At 33.3% G+C, this 26,659-nt stretch overlaps 1 long non-coding RNA gene across 3 annotated transcripts in view; it reads left to right on the forward strand.

Annotated features, from left to right (window-relative positions):
* Positions 1-3,690: 3,690 nt before the first annotated feature.
* Positions 3,691-26,659, forward strand: part of LOC126823493 (uncharacterized) — a 47,968-nt gene continuing 24,999 nt past the window's right edge. The window contains exon 1 of one of the 3 annotated variants that reach the window (XR_008785872.1): positions 3,691-3,710. This is a non-coding gene — a long non-coding RNA (uncharacterized LOC126823493). Of the gene's footprint in view, positions 3,711-11,459; positions 11,480-25,980; positions 26,101-26,659 lie in introns of those variants that run through there. The other 2 variants (XR_008785870.1, XR_008785869.1) reach the window with 2 other exon arrangements.

The raw sequence follows: 26,659 nt of genomic DNA on the forward strand, positions 1-26,659 counted from the left end.
CAATACACATCTCAGGAAGAACTATTTTATACTGGAATTATTAAGTTTGTCTGGCTCTTGAACTTCAGTATGGAAACCATTGTTAGAAGCCTTTTTAATTACATTCAAATGCCTTATTATAGTTCTAAATATAGAAGTATAAACTTCAAGTTAAACTAATTTCTATGGAGCTACAGACATTCTTTGTTCCAGAATATGGTCACAGATATTTGTATGCATCTTGTAAAAATTCTTACACGATATATTATATTAAAAACAGATTGTGTTGTTATTATCAATGTGCAAAATTGTCGTTAATATGATTTATTGAATACAAATAATGAGCCACAGAACAAGAACAGTTCTTATGAGTCTGGAGACGATAGTATATTTGGCTATATTACACAGTAATAAAGCTCTGATATAGATAATCCAAATTTCATAACAGGTGTCTAGTTTTATGCACATACATATGAGTCTTAGGTCACAAGTAAAGCGAATGGAGAGAGGGCGAAGTCTGCAAATATTTTTGGGATTTTCACAGGCTTTGCTCTAAAAATAGAATAAAGTCCAATTCCTATTAGCAATTTATATTTTGTACCTTTGGTACCCTTTGCAAAACTGCCTGAGGAACCAAATATTTATTATTCCATAATCTTTTGTCCGTCAGCTCCCAGAAAGCTAGCAAACCCTCCAATTCATGCTACTGAGATGTACAATGTAATCAAGTGTATTCCCAAGATCTGTATTCATTATACAATTACTAATAGAAAGACAAGATACACTGTATTATGTTGTTAAAACTATTTTTGTATCACAAATTACTTATGAAATTTTTTATTAAGTACATGTATCATTATCTTTACCTGGGGCAATGACAAAAGCTCAGAGGAGAGAGGTTATAGCTTAATCAATTAAAATAATGCTGTTTTAGGGAATTTCACTTCACTGTATCCACCTTTAATAACATTAAAATTTTCTTCTGTCTTTCGGGAATTCTGTATATACTTCTGAAAGTCCTTTATTGTGAGTTCTAAATAAAAGTATTGATTCTGAAGTCAATCAAATAGAAAGGTTTATTGTTGCCTGTATATTCTGTTATCTGTATTGACTAAATAATTTAAATCATTATTTTATATTGAGTGCTGATCAAGTGTGATTGAAATTTTAGTGAAAATATAGTCGAGTAAAAGAAATATATTGAGTGCTGATAAGTGATAAAGTTTGATTGGAATTTTAGCAAAAATATAGTGGAGCCAAAAAAATGTTCATGGCCTTGCAGGCCCAGAAACTACCACTGGAATACTCAATACATGAGACATTATTATTATTATATGCTTCATTCTTTTTCCTGAAGCATGAAGAGCAATCATCTATTGTACCAACCATTCCCGGACAAATTTCTGGTAATCTTTGACATTAATGTATATCTCAAATGCTTTGAAGACTTATAAAGAAGACATGCACGATGGTGCTTCAGGATAGGATTCCTGAAATCTGGTATAAATTAATTTGGTACTTATCTGTTACTGACTGGTAAATTTAATTCTTTTCTCTTCTAGTGTGCATTTCTAAAACAGAATTATCACTAAACTTTTGTGTACAGGAGGATATTCCTGTAGTCAAAGATTATTTGTCACCAACAGCCCAATTTCTCTTCAGTGAAAATTTGTGAAATTGGTTTCTTAAAGATACATTATAAACATGTAATATAGACAAAGAACTGACAGTTCTTGCTATATAGTTAAAAAGTAGATAATGAAAATGTAATGTGTTGAAAATTTCAGTCCAATTACTTCAGTCTGAGCCTCATTATTGTTGTTAGAAGAACAGTGTAGCCTTGATTGTCATTGCTACCCTTGTTACATTAATAAACAAAGTCTAGATTATCCATTTTTACCGTAACTGTGAAAAGTATTTAAATCTAGACTATACAATGACATCGAGAGTTGATCATGGTCTCAGTAAGTTAATTAATGTCTAATTAATAATTTATACATTCAAGGCCAAAAGAAAGACCTGCAATAGACAGATTTAGCTTTTGCATAATGCCTGTTTAACTAAGTGATGTTAAACAGAGGACACAATTTAAAACCAATCAGATCATAAGAATAATTAATTCCTTTAATATAAAGACTATAAATAATGGCTTTGTATTTTTACAAATTTACAAACTAACCTCGAATGATATGGTGTTTACAAATTTATGTATAATGACCTGGAATGAAAGTACACTGTAGGTATAAATCATTTTTCAAAAACATCCCTCCTTCAACTCTGGTGCTCAGTTTAATGAACTCTTTCTTACAGTGATAATTTGATATTCAGAAATGTTACTTAGTAGTCGAATAAATCAAATTCACATTGTTACTTAGAAATTATTGCATTGCTTTTGACTTTCAGTCTCGGGTAATTTTATATGCATTAGAAGATTGATTTCTCATTTAGTGAGGTATTATTTGCGAATAAATCTGTATAGTCAATTGAAATTAATGTCAACATAAAATGACAGGCTACTTACAGGAAATTGAATAACCTTATTCTGTATGCCATTACTGTAATAAACAACTCTATGAAATAAAATGTCATTTTTATGTCTGAATTGTGTTTTAGCAAACAACTGGCAACTGCCTTACAGGGGATATTTTATCACATAGCAACTCCGGACTCAAAAGTTCTGAATTGAGAATATGATTCAAATAGATTAGCATAAATTTGATCAAATCTTGTTTCAGAGCAAATAAAACTCTTCGTCATCATCTTTGCATGGATCATGAATATATCCAAGTCTTTGAATCTACGAATCACAGGCAGATATTGAAAAAATAATTGAATCTTAAGTTTGATTTTTTTTTTTTTACTGACTGATTATAAGTTAAATGTACATATTCATTGAATAAACAAATGTATCTAAAAGGAGTCATTAAACATACATTATGCTAGAGCTAAATCTGATTATTGAAAGTCTTAATTTAGGCTTCAGATCATATAGAAATTATAAATTAGATCTTTATTTAAACTAAAAGCCCAAACTCAACTCTGTAGACCCACGGATGGCTCGGCTACAGCTCGGGTTTAAATAGGATTTCACTAATTGATTAAATCAAATATGGGGCAACCTGATGAAAATACATCAGTTAGATCGAGGCTAAATGATAGAGTGTCCTTAGCGAGGCCGCTGTAGAGCATTTCCGTATGCCATTGAAAACTTTACTTGATAATCGAGATATGTAACACCTGTCAATCAAACGATCGGCTAAGGTGAAGACGCATTTCGCCACCATTTCTAGTCAAATATTACAACGATGATAACTATGTTCAGAATAAAGTAATTTGACTGAAATTTTCAATATATTCTTCTTTCATCATCTACTTTTAAACTGTTATAGCACGAATGGCCAACTCTCTATAAAAATCTCCCATAATGTATCTTTAATAATCTATTTTTCTGGCATGCGGCCCATTTCCCCATTTCCAAATTTACTAATTACACAGATGCATATTGGTCAGAACCTTTAAATATCCCCTCTTCAGCTGTTAAAGTACATGTATATTTGAATTAGGTCAACAGACGGTGATACAAGATTTAGTTTTAAATAGTTTTCTCTGATGATTATGTTATACACATGCTGACAAAAGTAGAATATTATTATTTGAAGCAGTTTCAATTATGGCTGTCACACGAACTTGTCCGTGTTGGGGACAGAAAGCGAATGATGGATGAATCTAAGGTAAGGAGTTAGATAAGTTTTGATAGCTTTATGTAATACTCCCAACAAAATTATGCAAATTGATACATATTAAGGGCACCACAAAACATAAGCACCAGTAATTGACACTGAAAATCATTTTTAAGATCCTGCCAATAATCTAGGAATGAATAAAAATTTGCGAATGCTGTGATGGACAAAAACAATAATTTGTGTAAAGAATGTAAAGAAATGCAACAGCAGACAGCTCAATTTAGCTAGGGCAGGTTATAATTTTTGGAAATGAAATGGGGTTTAACGTCCTACTGTTTTGCTCCAAACTGGGCTAATGAAGACAGGTATAATTTTTGGTGCCTATACAGTAGACAGATCTTAATTTTGAGGACTACTATATCGTTAGATACAAATGACAAACAGCTCTCTTGTTTTGTTGAATTTGTTGCTGCAAAACACCAAATAAAATATATTTCATTCCTGGAATTGAACATTACGCAGATATAGATAATAATTACAAATTGTATTGGAAATGACTATAGTCAAATGTCCAGTGTTAAAATATTCCCTGCTCTTTATTTCTGCAGTCTTTATTGTATTGTAATGCATTTACTAGAGATAATCAAGACTTCCAAACGGCAAAATGGATATTAGCTGAATGCTCTACAGGTCCATGTTGTTGCATAGATTTGATTTGTCTATTGGAATTTTTCATGGTTAGGATAATTTAAATCAATGAATCAGTATTGAATTCAACATGAATCACAATATACATGTATGACATTTCTATTCTATTATGAATTATTTTATATAAATCTGACAGATTCTGGTACAAAATGACTTTCAGTTTAAAAGAATGTTGAAATTTGCAAAAGTCAGTTCTATGGCATTCATTGTCACTATAGATATAAATGCATTAATGAAGTCTAAATTTCACAAGGTATTAGTTACTTAGGTGTAGGCTGAAAGATCTTTATTGAAATCAAAATACTAAATCTCAGTGTAAATCACTTTATTTTTGTTAGAAAATTCTAGACTCAATAGAAGAATTATTAGTGCGATATATACCAGTGATGTAAACAATTTACTCCTTGTAAGATGCCATTCATCTCTGGTAATTCCAGAAATGAGGTGGCTGGCAATGGTTCCGTGATGACAACTGTTATCACAATGATGATGAATCCTAAATCAATTCCCCCAAAAAATGAATGTATATTAATTTTCTCACCAAGCTGAACAAATAAAATTTAATTTTAAAGAAATAATGCCTTGGAAAACTATGATAAATTTAAGTAGATAAAATGGTGTCTTCAAAGTAACAAATTAGAATACCCATTTGATTGCTTTAATTAAACATACATTATGCAAGAGCTAAATCTGATTATTGGAAGTCTTAATTTAGGTTTCAGATGTTATAGAAATTATAAATTAGATCTTTATTTAAACAACAAGCCCAAAATCAACTCTGTAGACCCACGGATGGCTCGGCTACAGCTCGGATTTAAATAGGATTTCACTAATTGATTAAATCAAATATGGGGCAACCTGATGAAAATACGTCAGTTAGATCGAGGCTAAATGATAGAGTGTACTTAGCGAGGCTGCTGTAGAGCGTTTCCGTATGCCATTGAAAACTTTACTTGATAATCGAGATATGTAGGTGGAGTTAACGCCGGTCAATCAAACGATCGACTAAGGTGACGACGCATTTCGCTACCATTTCTAGTCAAATATTACAACGATGATAACTATGTTCAGAATAAAGTAATTTGACTGAAATTTTCAATATATTCTTCTTTCATCATCTACTTTTGAACTGTTATAGCAAGAATGTCCAACTCTCTATAAAAATCTCGCATAATGTATCTTTAACTGTCTCAATATCGGGTGATACAAATTTGCACATTGGCACACATGTAAATTACCCTTTACCATTTGAAATGTTTTAAAAGTTAGGCAGAAACGCTGCTGTCTATTAAGGCACAATGAACCTCCCTCACTTTGCATGTACATGTACATGTAACCATAGAATAAAAATCACCATATTTTCTTTATCAATCACAAAACATTGTGTTGAGACACCTTTCCATCCATTCACACTTTGCATGTGCAAAAAAAAAGAAACTGTTTTTAGAAAGTGCTAATGATTGTATTCAACATGTATTTGTTATTTATACAAGGTGCACACCAGAAACAGTTTTATAGCTTTATTATCAACAGAAAATATCAATTGTTTAGAACATACATTATATCTATGTAAACATAACATAGGGTTTATACTGACATCAGATGTCTAAATATACCTTATGATACATGCACTAATGTTCATTCTTATTTATAAACGTTAATCTGCCCTACTCATTCTATCTGTTGAACATATTGGGCGGCAGATTACACAATTTCTTTTGATTAAAGGTTAACTAATGTTCATTTTAAAGCTATGGATTTCATGCCTTACATCTTTTGAATTCTCAACAGCAAGTAGTCTTATAAACTATTGATATATCTATAGGATCTATAAAGCTATTTATATTGGAGATATTTATAAATTAGCTAAAAATAGCTGATTGATTTTATATTTTGTTATGCCAAATTGGACTTGTTCACAATTCTTTCTCTATTTATGAAGATTCATGCATGAATTTACATTAATTGTATTGTGCTTCTATGATACAATTAGCTCAGCTTATTAATCGATAATTTGATAATTGAACAGTTTTCTAAAATTAAATTATTATATCTTTCATGTCATGATCAGAATCATATTAATTATGCAAGAGCAGGGACAGACTAAGGGATCTAGCAAAGTAGGAAACTTGCCCCAAAGGGCCCCATTTTTTCATCACAGTTTTCTCCCTGGATTTAGGGGTTTCTTTCAGTTTTATTTTTGGAGATTTTTCAGGTCTTTTTCTGGCTTCAAATGTTATAAACATTTTTACAAGCCTAATATAATCGGCTCTTTTAGACCATTGAATGGCTCATATATTATATGGATTAGAACACCTGTGTCATATTATAATAGTATTAAAATGGAAAATCGAGACTTCTCGTTTATTATCGTAGCAATGACACTTGACAGTTGAGACTATTTAGCAATGATACTTAACAATTGAGACTATGTCATTTCTTGTCAAAACCTCAAACACTTACAACTTTGCTCATATTAAAGTAATTTGACTGAAATTTTCACTATATTCATCTCTTTATCTAAATATACTCTTCAAAAAAAGTAGGGGATATTGAAATGCAAATACCTATGCCGGTTGTGATATGATAAAGAGTCATGGACACATGACATGCTTTGAGAGTATGTGCACAGATGAAGAACTTATCGCCCCAACAGAACCACTGAGCTGAATATGCGACACGCAATAGCGCCATACACGTGGAAGGGGTTCATTGTCAAATTTGACACTTCAAGGAAGGGTTGATGAAAACTGCCGCTTGCTGGTTTATCCTATCCATGTTTGCTTTCCTATCGGTTCTTGCATAAGATTTACTGTTTAGCGTATCTTTGATTTAGTGTGTTACGTTTAATTTGATCGGGAGACATGTTCGTCAGCATCAACCGACAATACTGCAAGAATTGCCCGTGGCACTGCAAGAGGAGTGGGTCAGATTGCCCCAAATTGTGATGGATGGTTGATTAGGAGCATGTCACGACAAATTGCTGAATGTCTGAGGATTGGTGGTGCAATTACTCATTATTAAGACAAAAATCAAAAACGTCCATTTCCACTTTTGACTGTGTATCTCTTTGCGAGTGAAATGGGGCCGTCGGATAAGCCGCCCATAGGAACTGTTTATGTTCATGTGTAGTCAATTGGCCTGTTATTAACATACACTGGTTACCTCTAATAAAAACAGCAGTGCATTTCTGCAGTTTTGTATTGTTTCTGAATATCCCCTACTTTTTTTGAAGAGTATATTACATAACACATCCTTAAGCAAAAGAATAATATGCCTTTGAGTATTCTACTTATAATTGAAAATTTTCAGAAAAAAATAATGCTTGGTAGTGAGTTGGGGATTTGTTAAACCATTGTGTTCAGATGATAAAGTTATGCTTAATGATCACCAACACTTTTATTATTGTCCCTCGCCTTTCGAAGAAAGCAGGGGACTATTAAAATGGGTTTGTCCGTCTGTCTGTCTGTTTGTCTGTCTGTCTGTCTGTTTGTCTGTCTGTCTGTCCGGACATCCGTCCGTCCATGACACTTTTTGAGACACAATAACTCTCTTTCTAATTGAGCTAGAATGTTCAAACTTGGTGTAGGGGTTTATAAGGTCAATGCCTTGATGGAGTTCGAAGATGAGCATTTTCTGCTTCAGGTAAGCAGAGATAAGCAATTTGATTGGTAGATGCTTTGGAACACAATAACTTGAGTTCTAATTAAGTGAGAGTGATGAAAATTGGTGTACATTTTCATTACATCAATACCTTGACTAAGTTCGATAATGAGAATTTTCTGCTCAGGGTAAGCAGAGCGATAAGCAATTTGATTGGTCGAGACTTTGGAACACATTAACTCCCCTTCTAATTGAGGTAGAATGTTCAAACTTGATGTAGATGTTCATTAGGTGAATGTCTTGACTGAGTTCAATGATTAACATTTCGAGGTGAAGCTAAGCAGAGCTGACCAATTTCATTGGTCGATGCTTTGGGACAAGATAATCTTGTTCTATCTGATAGAGAGTGATGAAACTTAGTGTATTTAGTGTATAGTTTGATTGCTCGATAATTTTGAAAAAAAATAAAATGTGCGATTAATTAATATTGTTTGATCTTTTTATTTTGGAATTTCTGCGGGGGACATCAGCCTCACTGTTGGCTTGTTAGTGTGTATAATATTCTCCCACATTAACCACACTCACTTCAAACACGGCAAAATGTTACTATGCATCGGGTGAATAGAGTGTTGAGAAATAAAATGAAATGTGATACTTTTCAGCAACAACCAGGCTAATTTACCACAACCAGCTAGGTCATTGAGAGAGGCCAATGTGTTTTTGATTGTCCAATATAAATCAAACATTTAGTGGTGTATCTTAATAGATCAATGAGTTTTTTGCTGATAATATTAGTTCTGAAGAAAAGGTCAAAATTGAAACTACTGCTCAGTTACATGTTGTGGAGTATTTTTGACATAATCAATGACAGAAATATAGTTAGATATGACAGCAACAAGTCATACAGTTAAAATATAAAGGAGGATTGACATTTAAAGGAGCAATCCCACATACATCCTCGGTATCCCCCAGTGGTCTCATTCCGTTCCACTCCACTAACCCCTTGGTTAATCCATGCCAAATTATGCTAAATGTGTATTCAATGACAGACCTTATGATGCAGCGCGCACGGGCTAACCATTCGGCCGTACAACCCCCTCACAGGCAATAAAAAATGTGCTTTATAAATCCCTATAGACAAGCTTTGATACATTATAGCTTAGGAAGAAGTTGACCCCTTTACCGAAATGACTCCAATAGATTTTACGTCCGGAATACTACTGGAGTATAATCTGCCAATCAGAATGCGTTTGTTCTGCCAACAGACATTATACTGGAGTGCAAAGATTTTAGTCCATAAATTGAACAACAAATTTATACCGTTATACTGGAGTCAAAATTCTCCAAAATTTAAATAGCAAATTTAGATGATTTTGATTTTAAGTAGATCACCATCATCATATAAACCGGAAAACTATTCTAGCTCAAATCGGAGTGAAAAACGATTCTTATTTCACCAAAACAAAATTTGATCGTTTATATAACAGATTATGATTCCACTATTGTTAAGTTTAGAAAGCCCTCCAAGAGAAATGGCATCTATTCGGAAATAGCCCATGCCTTACACTCTCAGAAAAAGGAAAAAAAAGAAAACAATCACATCATTTAAAATTAGAATGCTGATATGCGAGTAGAAATGTTTTGATACAAATAATTGGGCTTTTCACGACTGATCCTGACTGACACATAAATGATATCACGTTGGATTATATTTGAACCATTTTAAATCGAAATGGATTCACACTTAGAACTTTTGCAGCGAAATATGGCCATACAATTTCATAAGATTTAGTCTCGAAGGGTCCCCACATTCTTCATATTTATACGATCCATATAACTGTCTCTTGTAATCACCTTACACACCCCTCACACCTTCACAGATAATGTTAAGGAAATTTATGTTTCTATCAGAAATACTAATGTTATTTCTGTACTTTTTGAATAACAAAATGGCGGCAAAAAAAATTCCTGATGCAAGTATCGATGTTTGTGTCCAATGCATCGATGCGTAAAATTTTACTTGATATCAGCACTACATGTATGAACAAATATATATAAATATGACTGATGTTTAAATATTGAGGGCTTTGTTATCTGTGATGTGATCTGTCAGGACTTTATAACTGAACCATCAATCATCTTCAGAGGTTTGAATACAAAAATAAATACATCATATTCATATAATAAGGGCTTTACATTTTGAATTGTAATTATATTATAGAAGGATGAAAGTGTGTATTGTAAAGAAAGTAAGGCAGATAAAGGATGAGAATACTCTTAGGAAATGAAATAAAATAGGGTTTAATGTCCTACTGTTCTTCCCCAATCAGGCTAGGTAGGAGTAACCTTAGGATTAGGAGTAATTTTGATGTTCTTTGCAATTCCTACTGACATCGATCGAATGAAATTTGAGCTTTAGTCTAACAGTATCGTATTCCAATTCAATATTTTCTTTCATCATAAGATAGCACGTACACGCGTTGTATCATAATATCATTGAGTCAACTGCCTTGGTTTTGATTCCCCGGCTGTACATGACAAGGAGAAGGGTTACATGTCCATCCAACCTCGTAGGTTTTCTCTCCCCCCCCCCCCCCAATATTTTGCGGTGGCGAAAAATATTTTGCCCCATATATTCTCGCAGGAAAGGAGAACAAAAATACTTAAAATTGGTAGTGATCCCCGTTGTAAGTCGGCGATCCCTGTGTCCTTGTGTCCTGTCGTGTCATTATGCGCCCTTTTATGCCTACAAAGCATCTTCAGTTTCTGAAATATATTGTTTTGTTGATCCCCGGCCTCTGAATCAATCTCTGTCAATTGTTGATTTCTTTCGTTTGATGGCATGATCTCTGGTGCGGTGCCATTTTTTAGGGAATGCAGCATCAATGATCACTCCTCAGCTGGTAGGTAGGTATCGAACCGAAACTTATGTTGCTAAACGAATTAACAGTCAGTTTAGGTTGGAAATCGTAATTTACTCCGAAACGAGCCGGTTGGTGACTTGGTTGATTGCCCGTCAGTCTGCCCACTGAGGGCCAGGCTTCGCATTACTGGCACCAGCCTTAAACAACGTGTTGACTTTTTAGTGTTCTACTTTGTAACAATCTGGGAAATTGAAAGGAATTTTTCTCAGATTATATACCTTGTATGAATTGGATCTTTAACACTGTTATTTGATTTTTTTTTTTTACTCGCCTCTGTAACTGGCAAGTATCTTGACTAGAGAAACTTTTGTTGTAAGACTTAGTGAAAAGAAAGCTATACATCATTAATAGTTTAGCGTACTGTACAAACCTATAATTGAGGCGCCTAAAATATGCATGTTTTGTATAAGGCAGGAACAATTATACAACTCTCTGTTGTAGTAATGAGGAAAGCAGATGATGCCAGAGTTAATGTGGCACATCATGGAAAGGATGATGGTCTCTTGTTTAGATGCATTCAATGTGAAGGATCAGTATTGAAGAATGATTTTGAATTATGGAGTTAAATGTATTGTTTGATAGGTATAAGAACTATATAATAAATAAGATGGTGGAGAATAGGATTAAACACAGGGATACTAGGAACATCTAGAATAGAGCCAATGTGCACGATGCTAAGACACAATTTATAAATAGTCTTTTAAAGATAACTCGATTTGTGTCAGGGTGTGTTTTGCTGATTGAATCCCAGAAGATTACCCATCATGGCAAGTGTTCTTTAACTTATTAAATAAACTAGACATGGACAAGTGCTCTGTAATTGATTTTCAGAAGGCTATTGCTTGTGCATGTCAAAGATCTTGATTCAGTTTGAAACCTCATTTTTAAAGAGTACCGGTAACGCAAACCTTTGATGATCAGGAATATAGGAATTTAGACCTTAAATGAGATTTCTTGGCAGCCTTTTGTCAATTATATTAATTGTGACTATAGTCGTTTTGTAATGTTGGCACAGGTGTCCATTGGTAAAATTGATAATAATGAAAATCCTTTGTCAGGATTTGGTATGCACATAATAGGGCCTAAAGAACCAAGATTTTGATTTCCTGGAAGATTTCTCAATGTAGGTGATCATTTTTTGGGGACAATATCTTTATTGTTAGGTGAAAATTCAGTAGTCTCATTCGCTTCAACCCTATTCTGTATTCTATACTTTTTAGAAAACCAACAAATCCACACCAAATTGAAATGAAATAGGGTTTAGCAGCATTTCTGCCTACTCTTCAACAAATTCTGTCAAAGGTGTATTATTATACGTCCAAGCAGATGAGTACATGGATGGACCTCAGTTTCCGTCCTATACAACATCCTACATGTAGATACTTTTGCCAGGCCCTCCAATTCCTTCATCCTGCACTTTCTTAAATTGACTAAGTGTGGATGAAACGTTAAAACCTCATTCTTGCCTTTCAATGGAAGTATGGAAAAGGAAATAAGAAATTTCAACATTACTGATAAATGATATATCGTAACTTCAGTATTCATTAAATTCTTATTAAGGTTTAAATTTTGACAATTTTACTAAACTTCCACTTTAAAAATTTCGAGACAAAGCTAGGGTGGGAGAAATGTACTGTGAAATGCTAAAAATAGAAAGTTAATTTGAATAATGGCATGAGAGTTCATTTAAATGTCTGGCAATGGCAGATTGTCAGATAGCTGTGTGTAGTTAGATTTCAAGATAAATAAATGTTATTTGAATGATTAGTAATTTTACAGGAAGTATAAAAGAATGGTTATCCTCAACTTCCTTTTCAAAGAATGATCAAACATGGGTTTGACTGACCTTCAGCTCATAACTACATGTACATGTATGAAAATCAGCGGCCTTTAACTATTAGTGCACAAATATATATATAAGCCATGTCAATTAATCTGTGGTGTTTAAGCAGATGTCTAGGTCATATGTTATTTTATTATTTTTTAATTCTGTTTTAAATTTCAAATCTATATTTTAATATTCATTAATGCCTGGTTAGAGAACACACATCGACGAGCGGTGTTAGTTGTAGAGTCGTCATTACTCGTCAACAGAGGATTATTGTGTGTTTTGTCATAATTAATAATAGGTACATGTATTTTTATGTTGAGAATTTTATCAAATGACGAATATAGGTCCATTGTTCACTAGTGTCTATTTAAGCAAATTTGTATTGTCCCCCATATGTCAAAAGAACTTTACAGTGTAAAAGAGATTAATTTGTTTTTTGGAAATAAAGCCAATCAGGTACAAAAAGCAGCAGTTTGAAATTAACTACATAAATATATGAAAAGTCGCACAGAAATTACATGTCGGGCGAAAATTACAGAAGAAAATTTTTACAGTAGCATCAGGATTTAGTCAGAATTCTTAAATGTTGGAGATTGCTAAATCTTGCTTACCAATTAGAAATTAAGAAATCCAGTATACACCAGCTGACAAAGTGGTTTTGACATGTGAATTCATGTTTTAATTTGCAAAGTAAATGAGATATGTAGTCCTGTTAAAGTTGCAATTTCATATTTTTAAGTTATATTTTTAAAATTTATTAAATTAAAGCCTTAAAATAGATGGTATCTATAAACAGTCCTACCTTGTTAAAGAATAATCCTATTAATCCTATAATTCACTATTGCCAGTTGAGAAATTGACAAAAATATCATTTGCCACTTCAAATTCAAACGTTTGAAGATAGCTACATGTATTCCATTGGGGGAATAGAAAAACAAGGGAGGTAATTGTGTTATTATTTCTGGGGTCAAAGGATATTTAAGTGGGAGAATAATACCTATGATCGTATAATAGTGATTTGACACCCTATTGAGCAAAAGGCATAGAAATAATTATGTTTTGACTTTCTTAGAAAATATGAAATTATCGCTTTAAGCAAATCTGGCTGGCCTTTACGTTAAAGAAGTGTGATAGCTCTCGATCTCCTGGATGTCACTCGAGGTGTGCTTTTTATATCTCGGCTCAATGTTTAAATTGACTAATTTTGATAGTTCGGTAAAAGAAAACAAAACAAGCTTGCTGGTTATTTTTATAACAGGTCCAGTAAGTTTCCGTTGTAAAAATAAGATCGTGAATCTCGGGATTCGCACTGTCTTCAACGCTCAATTCGTACGAATTCCAGGTAAATATCAAAATAATAATTGGTTTCACTGACCCGTTGTTAGTTAAATTTGAATAGTCATTGAATAATCCTCTGATAGAAACTGAATATCCCAAGAAACAGACCATAATAATATATTTTTCCGTCAGGATCTCCAATGCTTTCCAATTCCGGATAACATGTGACATGCATCGGTTGGAATTACATCAATAAACCACCATTGCTAGATTTAGTTTTAAATTGTGTTTTACTTTTAGTTTGATTTTTTTTTAATTTTATACAAATGCTGACAGAGTTATTTTTAAAAATATTGTCTTTATTATTTAAGACTATGGCATAGTCGTACAGAATTTTGTTTATATTAAGCAATTTCAATTATGGTTGTCACGTGATCATTGTGCCGCTTGTCTATCATCCACGAATGAATAAAAAATTTGTAAGTTACCTTACATGAAATGTCATGGTGTCGCATCAGCTTATTTTGGCTACTGCATTTTCTGATACTATATATATATATAGCTGTAGTAGAAAAATCCTAATTTCGATCAACTGATATGATATCCATCGAATGTATGAAGATAGTAATTTATTCAAGAATATTACTGACTTGAACTTCATATTTTGGACTTCAATTTGCATCTTGGAAATCTGCGACAGCCTCTTTAAACTTGTATAATTGTTTTGTACTAAAGTGAACTTAGACAATGCAATTAACAGAATCCTTTATTATACATGTAGATCGACAGTTCATTGCATGTTGTTGAATAACTGACTTTAAATCTGAAATGTCTTTAAAAAGTTTATAGATTTGGGTGATCATGTGACAAGCAATAATGCATTCAGAATTACATATTGCATACATAAAATAGCGTAGCCATGAAATGGTCACTTGGTACAATGTGGCAGGTTTGAGATCTGAGATATGTAGTACAAAGTTCATTAATTTCATACAAACCAGAGTAGAAATATTGCTTCAGTACTCAAAACTGGCTATAGTATACATAGAAATTATAATATGTTGATAGCCACTGATGGAAATTTGATAAGCTCTTTTATGCTCTTACTTGAATACAGAATAGTGGGACAGTATTCACTATCTAGAATAGACAGTGCAATATATTGAATTTATGGATATGACTTTGAACTGCAGACATATTTCTAATAATTACTTCTATTTTACGTTCTCGAAAAGGCCTTGAGATCTTAAATTTTTGGAAGGTTTAATGTAAAAAATTCCTTAATTTTTTTTTTTTTCTTAACTTAGTTAATGTAGACTTCCATTTGAGTTAATTGGGGTAAATTCAGATTTGGTTCCGGTCAGTGTTCGACATAGCATCTGCTTGTAGGCCAAAAGGTAACATTGAACTTGTCAGGCCCCATGATAATTTTTAAGCGTGGGTCATTCTGGCTGATTTAAAACACAACTGTATATAATTGCAGTATTTTATGGTTCATACTATCTGGGCATAACTTTTAACTTTCATAACTTTCATATACTATTGTTTTACTTGGAAAGTTTTGACAGGGAGAATAAAGAAAACATTAATTCACTTGTTATACATGGGGAAGTTGTTTGATCGGCAAATAATTTGAGCATGCACTAAATATAGCTTCAGCTATGGCAAGTCAACTTCAATTATGGGTAGAATATTGGTGTAAACTGGTTTAAAAGAAAGTGCACATTGAAAAAATGTTAGTAGTTAATTTAAGCAATGACAATGCCATAGGCCTATACGTAGTTTATCATTACCTTTGACGATTGGTGGTAGAGCCAGATTTAGAACAACCCAAGGTTTCTTTCAATACAACTGTAATTAACATACACACACATTGCAATGTATGAAAACTAGTGTTGAAACTCTGGGCATATTTTGATATTCGGCTATCTGTCTGCACTATCCGAACATATTCAGACTGTTCGGGTGTAATTTAAATCTTAGTTTTGACTTTTTAAGCGCATGCAAATTCGCCTATTGTACGAATAAAGGCTAATAAACCATATAAACCATAAGATAATTATTCAAATAGATGATTTGAATTATTAGACATCCATGTGGCAATGCTAATCTTTTTAATAGCCTATATTGTCATTGTCACTAAGAAGCTTAATGCAGGACGTATGAAACGATCACGCCATCGTTTTGAAGAATAAATATAGCCGCATGCGGAGAGGGAGAAGGCTTTCGTCAAATTTTTATACCCATAACAGTTTTATTTTAAAACATTGTCTAAATAACAAGAAAAATCATTTCATAGGTTTTCTAAAACTTTATTTATCTGAACCAATTTATTTGAAATGATCAATCCTTTTATATTTCGTTAGAAACAACCCGTGACCGACTCAGACTGCCGACATTGGAAAGACAGGGATTGGCTCAAAATAGTCAAACTGTCGAGAGTAAAACTTTACCACAAAAAGTGTTATATAACAAACCGTAATAAATGGCACCATATGAAGGAAACACACATGAACTGTTCAAACAACAAGTTTTAACTGATATCTGTCTAAAACTAGCTACAGCTTTTATCTTTTAAAATCTCATGTAAGAATATTAGATGGTCGACCTTGTTGGGATCCAGATTTGATCTTTTAGTGGTAACTATATTTCCCGCTGGAGAAAACACACGCTCTGATGGTACCAATTGCGCTGGAATACTAACATAAAATTTGGCCAGATATGGCTATCTAAATTTAGCAGAGGAAATAAACAAAGACAACGTGTATACCGTGTGACTTTGCATGAACGCACTGAATAGCTACAGCTCTAATCATCGGCAAAGTGCATGACAAGGAGCTCGCCATGGGCCATGGCATTCATTTTATATTTGAACTGTGTGCTGCTTATGACTATTTAAAAGTAATAAAACTGTTGTATGGGGTAGAAAGACTAAAAGCTTCAGATCTGTCGATAAGTTTCAAGCCTTATTTGCAGAAAATTTTTGCTCATTTAACCCTATATAAGAAAGCAACGACGAGAGGGGTTGTTTCAAAATAACACAAACAGTTATGAAAAAAAAACCATTGGATAGCATGAATAGTTAAGGCATCAAAATATCGGTGAGATTATATCCGTGAATGGATATTCGGATTCAAGTTTCAACACTAATAAAAACATTGTGGATGTCTGGATACTAAAAAATGGCTGAATGATTGAAAAATCATCAGTTTTGTCATAAATCCAAGTTTATATCCTGTTTGGCATTTGATTAGGTCCGCTATCAACTATGTTTATTTTAGACTTCTGTAATTTCCTGTGACAAAAAAATGATTGACCTAAACTGTGGTGATAGCTTTTGATTACAAAACTGCCTACGCAGTACAAAGTTTACAACAATTTTTTTTTTAGTCTACCATGACTACACAGGAATCATCAACATCTTTTTATTTGAGATAAGTCAAACGCTTTTATTTCAGACTTGATCATATATCAAAATAATCTTCCATATTATTGAACTTTGAAGCCCATGCATTGGCTGGACTGTCAATATGGTTCTGATCTGCTCAGTTATAATATAGTCTTGTTTGAATATTAATGATGATGCTGTACTTTGTGATGGAGGGATCACAGTTAGTTGTGGTTTGAGTAACAATATAACTAAGTAGAAAACTAAAATCATTCATGTAGAATGCAGACCTGATAGCTCTTTTATACCAACTCTTTTATACCAATTTCGTCACCATTCTTTGTAAGGATGTAACGCTTCAAAAATTATTGAACCGGTTAACTAGTCGTTGAAAACCCAACCGCAACCGGTTAACCGATAAAATTTTTCTATTTAAATATTTGTTGCACCACAGGAAGACTTTGTAATATATTTTTAAACTATTAGCATTACAGCTTTTAAGCTAACAGTCAGTACAAATTCCATTCATTGATTCATTGTTGATGTTTCATTTCTCCATCTTGTGCGGTACTTTGACAGGTCACAAATACACCAGCTGAAATCAGGTTGATTTTTTTGTTTTGTTTTAAAAAAAGCATAAATTACTGTCTAAAGACCAAGTGAAAAATAGAAAGAAATGTATGTATAATTTTAATTATATCGATCCTAAACTTCATATCAAAGTTTGTATTTATATTCACATCTCCTTGAACATACTAAAATTTCTCACAGTTTGTGTACATATATAAATTCTTAGAAAAATGTGTCAAGACAAACACATCCTGCTTCAAATAAACACCAAATTCCAATTATGGAAACATTTTTTCATCAAAATTTTACTACATTATCTGAGAAATAAATAAATGTATTGATAAATGAAGCTTGTACGGTTTATAGTTCTAGAGTACAGAGAAAATTGTTATTTGTAATCCATTGTGTGCAGTTTATGTAACCATTTCGGCCAAATAAAATAAATTATTTAGTTCAGGGTCACTTTGCTCATTTCGGTTGGGTTGGTAGATGGAAAGATATTTTATAATTCTATTTTAACTCAGAACAATGAACAGAATTACTCTTCAGCCTTCTTTTTTACACCATATGGGTGTTTTCAGAACTCTTTATTTAAATTTAATGATGTACAAGTGCTATTTGAAGTATTTATGTGGTCTTACTCTGAGTGAAAGAAAACAGTGTTGTGGCTACCATTCCTTGGTTTGAAGGTCAGGTATGATATGAAAAACGAATACTGTTAGCAATTTTTTAAACTGATCAATCAGTGCAACCGAACCACGACCAATTAACCGAGTGACCGTTTACATCCTTAATTCTTTGTAACAAGTAAAAAAGTAGGACGTTAAATCCCATTTCATCTCATCTAATCTTTGTAATAAACCATCTTCATTAGCCCATTTGGTACAGAAAACTAATCATTTTTTTTCTAATAAATAGATTCTTAATCTTAAATACTGTATGGCTGATGGTGGCATAACAGTAAACAACTTCCTAGTACATATATGATACATTCATGTATGTACAAATGGCGGCATAACAGTAAACAACTTCTTAGTACATATATGATACATTCATGTATGTACATATGATCTAAAACAACAATTATATGCAGGTTTTTACATCCCAGTTAGATGGTTGTAGTTGTATGATTTTTATGTTTACATGTACATAGTACTGTTGAAACCGTGAAACCAAGTTACATGAATCCAGGATCAGCTTTATTGTAAGTGCTAACAGTCTAACGATGAATCACAGATTCAGACTGAAATATTGATATCTTGTTAGATCAATGATTGTCTTGTCCTAGAACCTTGTCTTCATCTTCTAATTCATTGATTATATTAGACAGATTTCATAACTCCACTTCTACCTTTTATCATTGAACTGTAAAATCACTTAACTCACTTCACAATCCTGTCATTAAACAGTATATGAATGTCAGATTTCATTATGTAATAGTACATTATAAATTCTGCACAACAGGAGAGCCAGAAAAATGAACTTCTAGTAAAATCAAAGACTGTTTTGTCAATTTTGTATTAATGTCAAGAGTTCTGAAAACAGCCATATGGTGTAAAAAAGAAGGCTGAAGAGTAATTCTGTTCATTGTTCTGAGTTAAAAAAGAAATATAAAATACCTTTCCAACTACCAGCCCAACCGAAATGAGCAAAGTGGTCCTGAACCAAACAATTTATTTTATTTGGCCAAAATGGTTACATAAACTGCACACAATGGATTACAAATAACAATTTTCCGTGTACTCTAGAACTATAAACCATACAAGCTTCATTTATCAATACATATATTTATTTCTCAGATAATGTACAAGTAGTAAACTTGTGATGAAAAAATGTTTCCATAATTGGAATTTGGTGTTTATTTGAAGCAGGATTTGCTTGTCTTGGCACATTTTTCTAAGAATTTATATGTGTACACAAACTGTGAGAAATTTTAGTATGTTCAAGGAGATGTGAATATAAATACAAACTTTGATATGAAGTTTAGGATCGATATAATTAAAATTATACCTACATTTTTTTCTATTTTTCACTTGTTTGATTCACTTGGTCTTTGGACAGTAATTTAATCTTTAATATTATGTTAAGAGGTTAGCGCATGCGCGTTGCATCATAAGGTCTGTCATTGAGTCAACTGGCGTAGTGACAAGGAGTAGGGTCATCTGTCCAGCCTGATGGGTTTTCTCTTGGTCAACCGGTTTCCTGCCACTGCTAAAGACACCTACGTGCAAGCGAATTATTGAAATAAAATTGAATCATGTTAGTCCAAACCCCCCTCTTTCTCTCTCTCTCTCTCTCTCTCTCTCTCTCTCTCTCTTATACACTGTATATTATGTTAAGAATAAATGTATTATTCAAATGTAGGATTGAAGTGACTGACAAGTGATTGACTGATGATCAACAAAATATGATACTAATAGATAAACAAAAAGAAGAGTATTTTACATCTAAGTCAAGGCTAGTGGTAGATGTCTTGTGGCCTGACCTCTTTTATTTAGATTTGTTTAATTTCAGCAGAACCCCATTTCATTTCATTTCATTAATGAAATTCATTGGAAAGTTATGTAATCTGGGTAAAAGAACAGAGATTTATACATGGTATTATTTTTAGTTAGTTGAACAAGAAAACTGTTTTGAGGGTCACATATTCCAGAATAAATGCAAATTATAGATCTGAAAACCGTAAACAATTAAAACAAGCGGTTGTCATGCAAGATACGCCCACATATTGAAAGAGATGGACCGAGAACAAGCTTAAAAAACAAGCCAACAGTGAGGCTGATGTTCCCCGCCGAAATCCCCAAATAAATAGATGACACATATTAATTAATCGCACATCTATTTTTTTTCAAAAGTATCCAGCAATCAACTGATTATAAACTATACACTAAGTTTCATCACTCTCTATCAGATAGAATCAAAGTTATCTTGTTCCAAAGCATCGACCAAGGAAATTGCTTATCTCTTCTTAGCTTTAGCACGATATGTTAATCATTGAACTAAGTCAAGATGAACATCTACATCAAGTTTTAACATTCTACCTCAATTAGAAGAAGAGTTGTTATGTTCCAAAGTCTTAACCAATCAAAATGCTTATTGCTCCTTAGCCTAAGCTGAAAATTCTCATCATCGAACTTAGTCAGGGTATTGATGTAATGAAACTATACACCAAGTTTCATCACTCTCACTTAATTAGAACTAAAGTTATCGTGTCCCAAAGTATCAACCAATCAAATTGCTTATCTCTGCTTACCCTAAGCAGAAAATGCTCATCTTCACACCCCATCAAGGCATTGACCTAATAAACACCTACACCAAGTTTGAACATTCTAGCTCAAATAGAAGGAGAGTTATTGTGTTCCAAAGTCTCGTCCAATCAAATTGCTTATCGCTCTGCTTACTCTGAGCAGAAAATGCTCATTGTCAAACTTAGTCAAGGTATTGATGTAATGAAACTATACACCAAGTTTCATCACTCTCACGTAATTAGAACTAAAGTCATCGTGTCCCATAGCATCAACCAATCAAATTGCTTATCTCGGCTTACCCTAAGCCGAAAATGCTCATCTTCGAACTCCATCAAGGCATTGACCTAATAGACACCTACACCAAGTTTGAACATTCTAGGTCAATTAGAAGTAGAGTTATTGTGTCCCAAAAAGTGTGACGGACAGACAGGCGGACGAACGGACAGACAGACAGACAGACAGACAGACAGACAGACCCATTTGAATAGTCCCCTGCTTTCTTCGAAAGGCGGGGGACATTATCAAACTTAGTCAAGGTATTACTGTAATGAAACTATACACCAAGTTTCATCAATCTCACTTAATTAGAACTAAAGTTATCGTGTCCCAAAGCATCAACCAATCAAATTGCTTATCTCTGCTTACCCTAAGCGGAAAATGCTCATCTTCGAACTCCATCAAGGCATTGACCTAATCAACACATACACCAAGTTTGAACATTCTAGCTCAATTAGGAAGAGAGTTATCGTGCCCCAAAGTATCAACCAATCAAATTGCTTATCTCTGCTTACCCTAAGCGGAAAATGCTCATCTTCGAACTCCATCAAGGCATTGACCTAATAAACACATACACCAAGTTTGAACATTCTAGCTCAATTAAAAGTTATCGTGTCCCAAAGCATCAACCAATCAAATTGCTTATCTCTGCTTACCCTAAGCGGAAAATGCTCATCTTCGAACTCCATCAAGGCATTGACCTAATCAACACATACACCAAGTTTGAACATTCTAGCCCAATTAGGAAGAGAGTTATCGTGTCCCAAAGCATCAACCAATCAAATTGCTTATCTCTGCTTACCCTAAGCGGAAAATGCTCATCTTCGAACTCCATCAAGGCATTGACCTAATAAACACATACACCAAGTTTGAACATTCTAGCTCAATTAGGAAGAGAGTTATTGTGTCCCAAAAAGTGTGACGGACAGACAGACAGACAGACGGACGAACCCATTTTAATAGTCCCCTGCTTTCTTCGAAAGGCGGGGGACAAAAAAGAAGAAATTTTACATACAATCCGGTACCATTCCAGGAAGTTGGAGTCTGATATATCACCCTTACACCATAATGGCAGTTAAGTCCCCATCCGCAAATAGTGTAAAAGTAATAACAGGTATCGTTATCAAGCAAATAATGATTAGTTAACAAAAATGTGGTACAATATTTAGATAAACACTTTGGAAGCCATTTAGCAGATGAAACATTTACAACAATTAATTAACCAGATGAAAGATGTAATATATAGATAACAATTAGAAACCAACAAGATCTGCCATTGAGTCAACCTCGTGGGTTTTGTCCGGGTCCTCTGGTTTCCACCCACTGCTAAAGACCCCTATGCGCAAGCAAATATTGAATTAAAATTGAACCATGTGTTGGTCCCGAAATGACCTAGTGTGTGTTGAGTGGACATTAATCCCCATTTTTCTCTCTCGCCCTGACAATTTATATGAGCTATGTAGTATGAATAGTGTTTACAGTTGTGTAAATGACTTGAAATGAATTACATAAACAAGCGATAATCAGCTTATTGAATTAAACATGAGATATGAAGTAAGCTGAAGTGTTCATTAATTATAAATGTCTAGTTTATTTCTCTGGATTATAGTCAAAATCCTTGGATTAGCTACTACCTGTAATCTGTAGCTCTGAATGCAAAATATGACAAACCTTACTATTGCAGGCTCACATGGCTTGCTTCTTACATGTAGATATTATATTTTTATCATTAAAATTACTTATTTGAGTGACCTAGATTTCAGAAGCTGAAACTAATTAGAGGAGAGTCAGTGGATACAAAAGTTTTGCACAGTAGTTGCAAGTGTTATGTTTTGTCATTTGTATATTAATTGTTCCCCGCCTTTGGAAGAAAGCAGGGTACTATTAAAATGGGTCTGTCTCTCTGTCCCACACACTTTTCGGGAAATAGTAACACTCCTTCTAATTGAGCTAGAATGTTCAAACTCGGTGTAAGTGTTTATCAGGTGAATATACTTTGATGAAATTCGATGAAGAGCATTTTCCGCTAAAGCTAAGCAATTTAATTGATCGATGCTTTGGGACAAGATAACTTTGATTTTAACTGATGGACAGTGATGACACTTAGTTTATAGTTTCACTACCAGGTACTTCAAAACCTTGACTAGTTTGATTGACCCTGAGCATTTTCTGCTTATAGATAATCATTTTGATTGCTTGATATGTGCCATCTATTCATTTTGGGATTGCGACAGGGGATCTTGGCCTCACTGTTGGCTTGTTAAGTCTGACCTGACCGATGAGGGAATTGTAAAAATGTGAGTTACCAGTATACTTAGGATTTCTAGTGGGATACTAAGACGTGATCATTAATTCATATATAATTTCGGGAAGAATAAAAAGGAAAGAACACTATGACATTTACTGAATATAGAGAGTTCTGTTCTTTTTAGCATAGAACAACCTCAAGGGAATTTAATTCTTCATTAAACGTAAGAAAGTAAAAGCATGTTGTTCGCAAAATTGTGAAAGGACATTTAATTGAGTGGCATCAGGTGTTCTAGATATTTGTAGGCAATTTAGCTTGCCTCATTAGATAATAATTATCTCTTTATATGCCAGCTTATATTTCTTGGTTTTATTATCCCTTTAGCTTCAAGGTTTCTACGAATTTTCCAAAATGGCTTGCGGATTTGAATGTCATCTGTTTAAACGTCAAATTTTTTGTCTGGATTAATTGGTCTTCTGTTTAAGTATTTTCAAATATTAAGGGTTTTAATTGTCAATAATGAAGAAATTATTAATCCGTGTTCACCAAATGATGTTGGGGTATGTTAAAACCAAAGGTTTTGTTTGACGTTTACTAGATAATAATAATATAGTAACTTTAATGGAATTTGGGAAGCCACAGTGGCTCGCTAGCTAGTCTGGAGGTTGCAGGTTCGGTCCTGGTGCTGGCTGAGAATGTTCATCAGGTTTTTCCAGCATGGTTCCCCCTTGTCAGTGTTGCAGGATAGAAGGCCTGACAAGGGCAGCTGTCTAGTCATTTGGATGGAACAAAAAACTGAGGTACCATGTACAAATTTCCCTCATAGCACACTGTATGGCATATGCCTGTCTTCATTAGCCCAATCAGAGCAGAACTGTGAACAGTAGGACGTTAAACCCCATTTCATTTCATTTAATGGAATTTCTTGTGTAAGCTCTTATATGTTGAATAAAATATGCTTTTATATTTGTGAACCTGGAACTAGTCCTCAACCACTACTCATCTTGTTCTTGGTTCTGACGCTCTTTGTAAAAGGTATAAGTCTCTGCCAATTCATGTTCCGATCTACATGAAACTTGGAATGCTTGTTCCTTGGACAATGGTGGACTGATTGAAAGAATTCGTTTTTGTATATGATCTCACAATTTCAAGACGATTGCGATGACGTCATACTCAGTTCCTGGTCCAGGGCAGTACTTGTTTTAAAAGTTTGTGAAAAAATAATGAAGATATTAAAAGGTTTTTATCGTCTGTGAGAGGTAGAGAGGAGCATATGATTTTCAACTGTCAGGATATCATTTATATTTCATGTAGAGTATGTTAATTAAATAGTAGTAGAAATAAATCAGTGGAAGTTTATGGTTAACCAAAATGAACCTAATAACAGAAATCAATGTAAACAACTTCACACAGTCTCAAATTAGTCCATCCATTGATTGTAATTTAAAAATAACTCTTCCAAATCACTTATTCTTTTAAACATGCTTTAGTTACAACAAATTCTAAAAAGGGATGATTAAAGCCATATCCGAGAACCCAGAAAGATATAATTATTATGGCCGTGAAATATCAGAGAGCTGTCAAGAATTCTGGAAAAATGAGATCAATGGCAATTTGGGATGTGATTGTGAACAAACAAAATTTGCATATGTTTGCTGAACCTCTTTTAATCTCAATGATTTATTGGAAGATTTGTCTGATTTTGTGCAAAATCTGTTTGAACATGTTCAGTTGAACTGCAGTCGTTCTCATTAGCTCTGATGGTGCAGAAAAGTAGGAAGTTTCATTTCTTTTAATTGAATTGTACTGTCAATTCAAGCCAAAAAAAAATGCACCCAATTCAAGTCAAAAAAATGTTATAAAATATTTTACCAAGTACAGTCATTTAAGTAAGAGTTCCTCTTTCAATTCCAATTAGGTATGAAAATAAAAGTAACATAAACTCAAAAACCAATATTTATTATAACAAGACAGTGTTATATTGATTATAGTTACAGTTAGTTACCCACACATAAAACCCATGTCTGATATAGATTGAGTTCTAGCTTATGATTATATATACCACACATGATTATATATAATTGAGATTACCATTCCCTACTATTTTAACAGCTCAATATTATAGCTGGCTGGTTTTAACAAGTCGATAAGCAGCTTGATTATAGGTTCTGAGCAACCGGCCATATAGCTTTAACGAGTTGATTTATTATCAGTGGAACAACGTATTGATATTCTTATAGTAGAGTGAGTTTATTGTCAAGAGTGTCGCACAGGCAGAGATGTTCGCTGCCTTCAAGTCAAGATGTGACTTAACTTTATACTGTGGATATTTCTCTAATTAATTGGAATTTTTGGGTCATCCTTGTGAGTAAAACTTTTTTAAATTAGCAAATATTTCAGAATCTGATTCTCCTGAAATGGCTCAGCTTTGCAGATTTGAATTATAATATTATATGTAGTTTCAGAATAAGATTCACAGTTCATTGCTTTCAAGTCAAGATGTGACTTACACTGGATACTATTTGGTTTTGAAGAATTTTGTATCCACTTCCTATATACATAGAATATAATTGCGAAGTATTGTTAAGAAAGCTGTTAAATTAGCTTAGAATCAACAAAATGTGTTGTTGTTTTTTTACGGTTGTCTAGCGTAAACACAAAAACTACCGTTTAGTTTTAAAAATAACATCTAGTTTAGAAGTGTTTACCTTTAAAAGAATCATTAGAAACTGATTTCAAAATCTGATTTGGCTGAACCCAATGCACACTCTGAATTCTTGTAAAATCAAAAAGCAGGTGGAGAATATACAGTATTTTCACTTATATATGTCAGACAAACATCTGCTAGAACTCAGGAAAAAAACACAACATAGTTATCAATAACATGTTAATATCAAATCTTTATAAATGCAATGAAATGAAA

Source organism: Patella vulgata, chromosome 1 (assembly GCF_932274485.2).
Source record: "Patella vulgata chromosome 1, xgPatVulg1.2, whole genome shotgun sequence".
Classification (NCBI taxonomy): Eukaryota; Metazoa; Mollusca; class Gastropoda; family Patellidae; genus Patella; species Patella vulgata.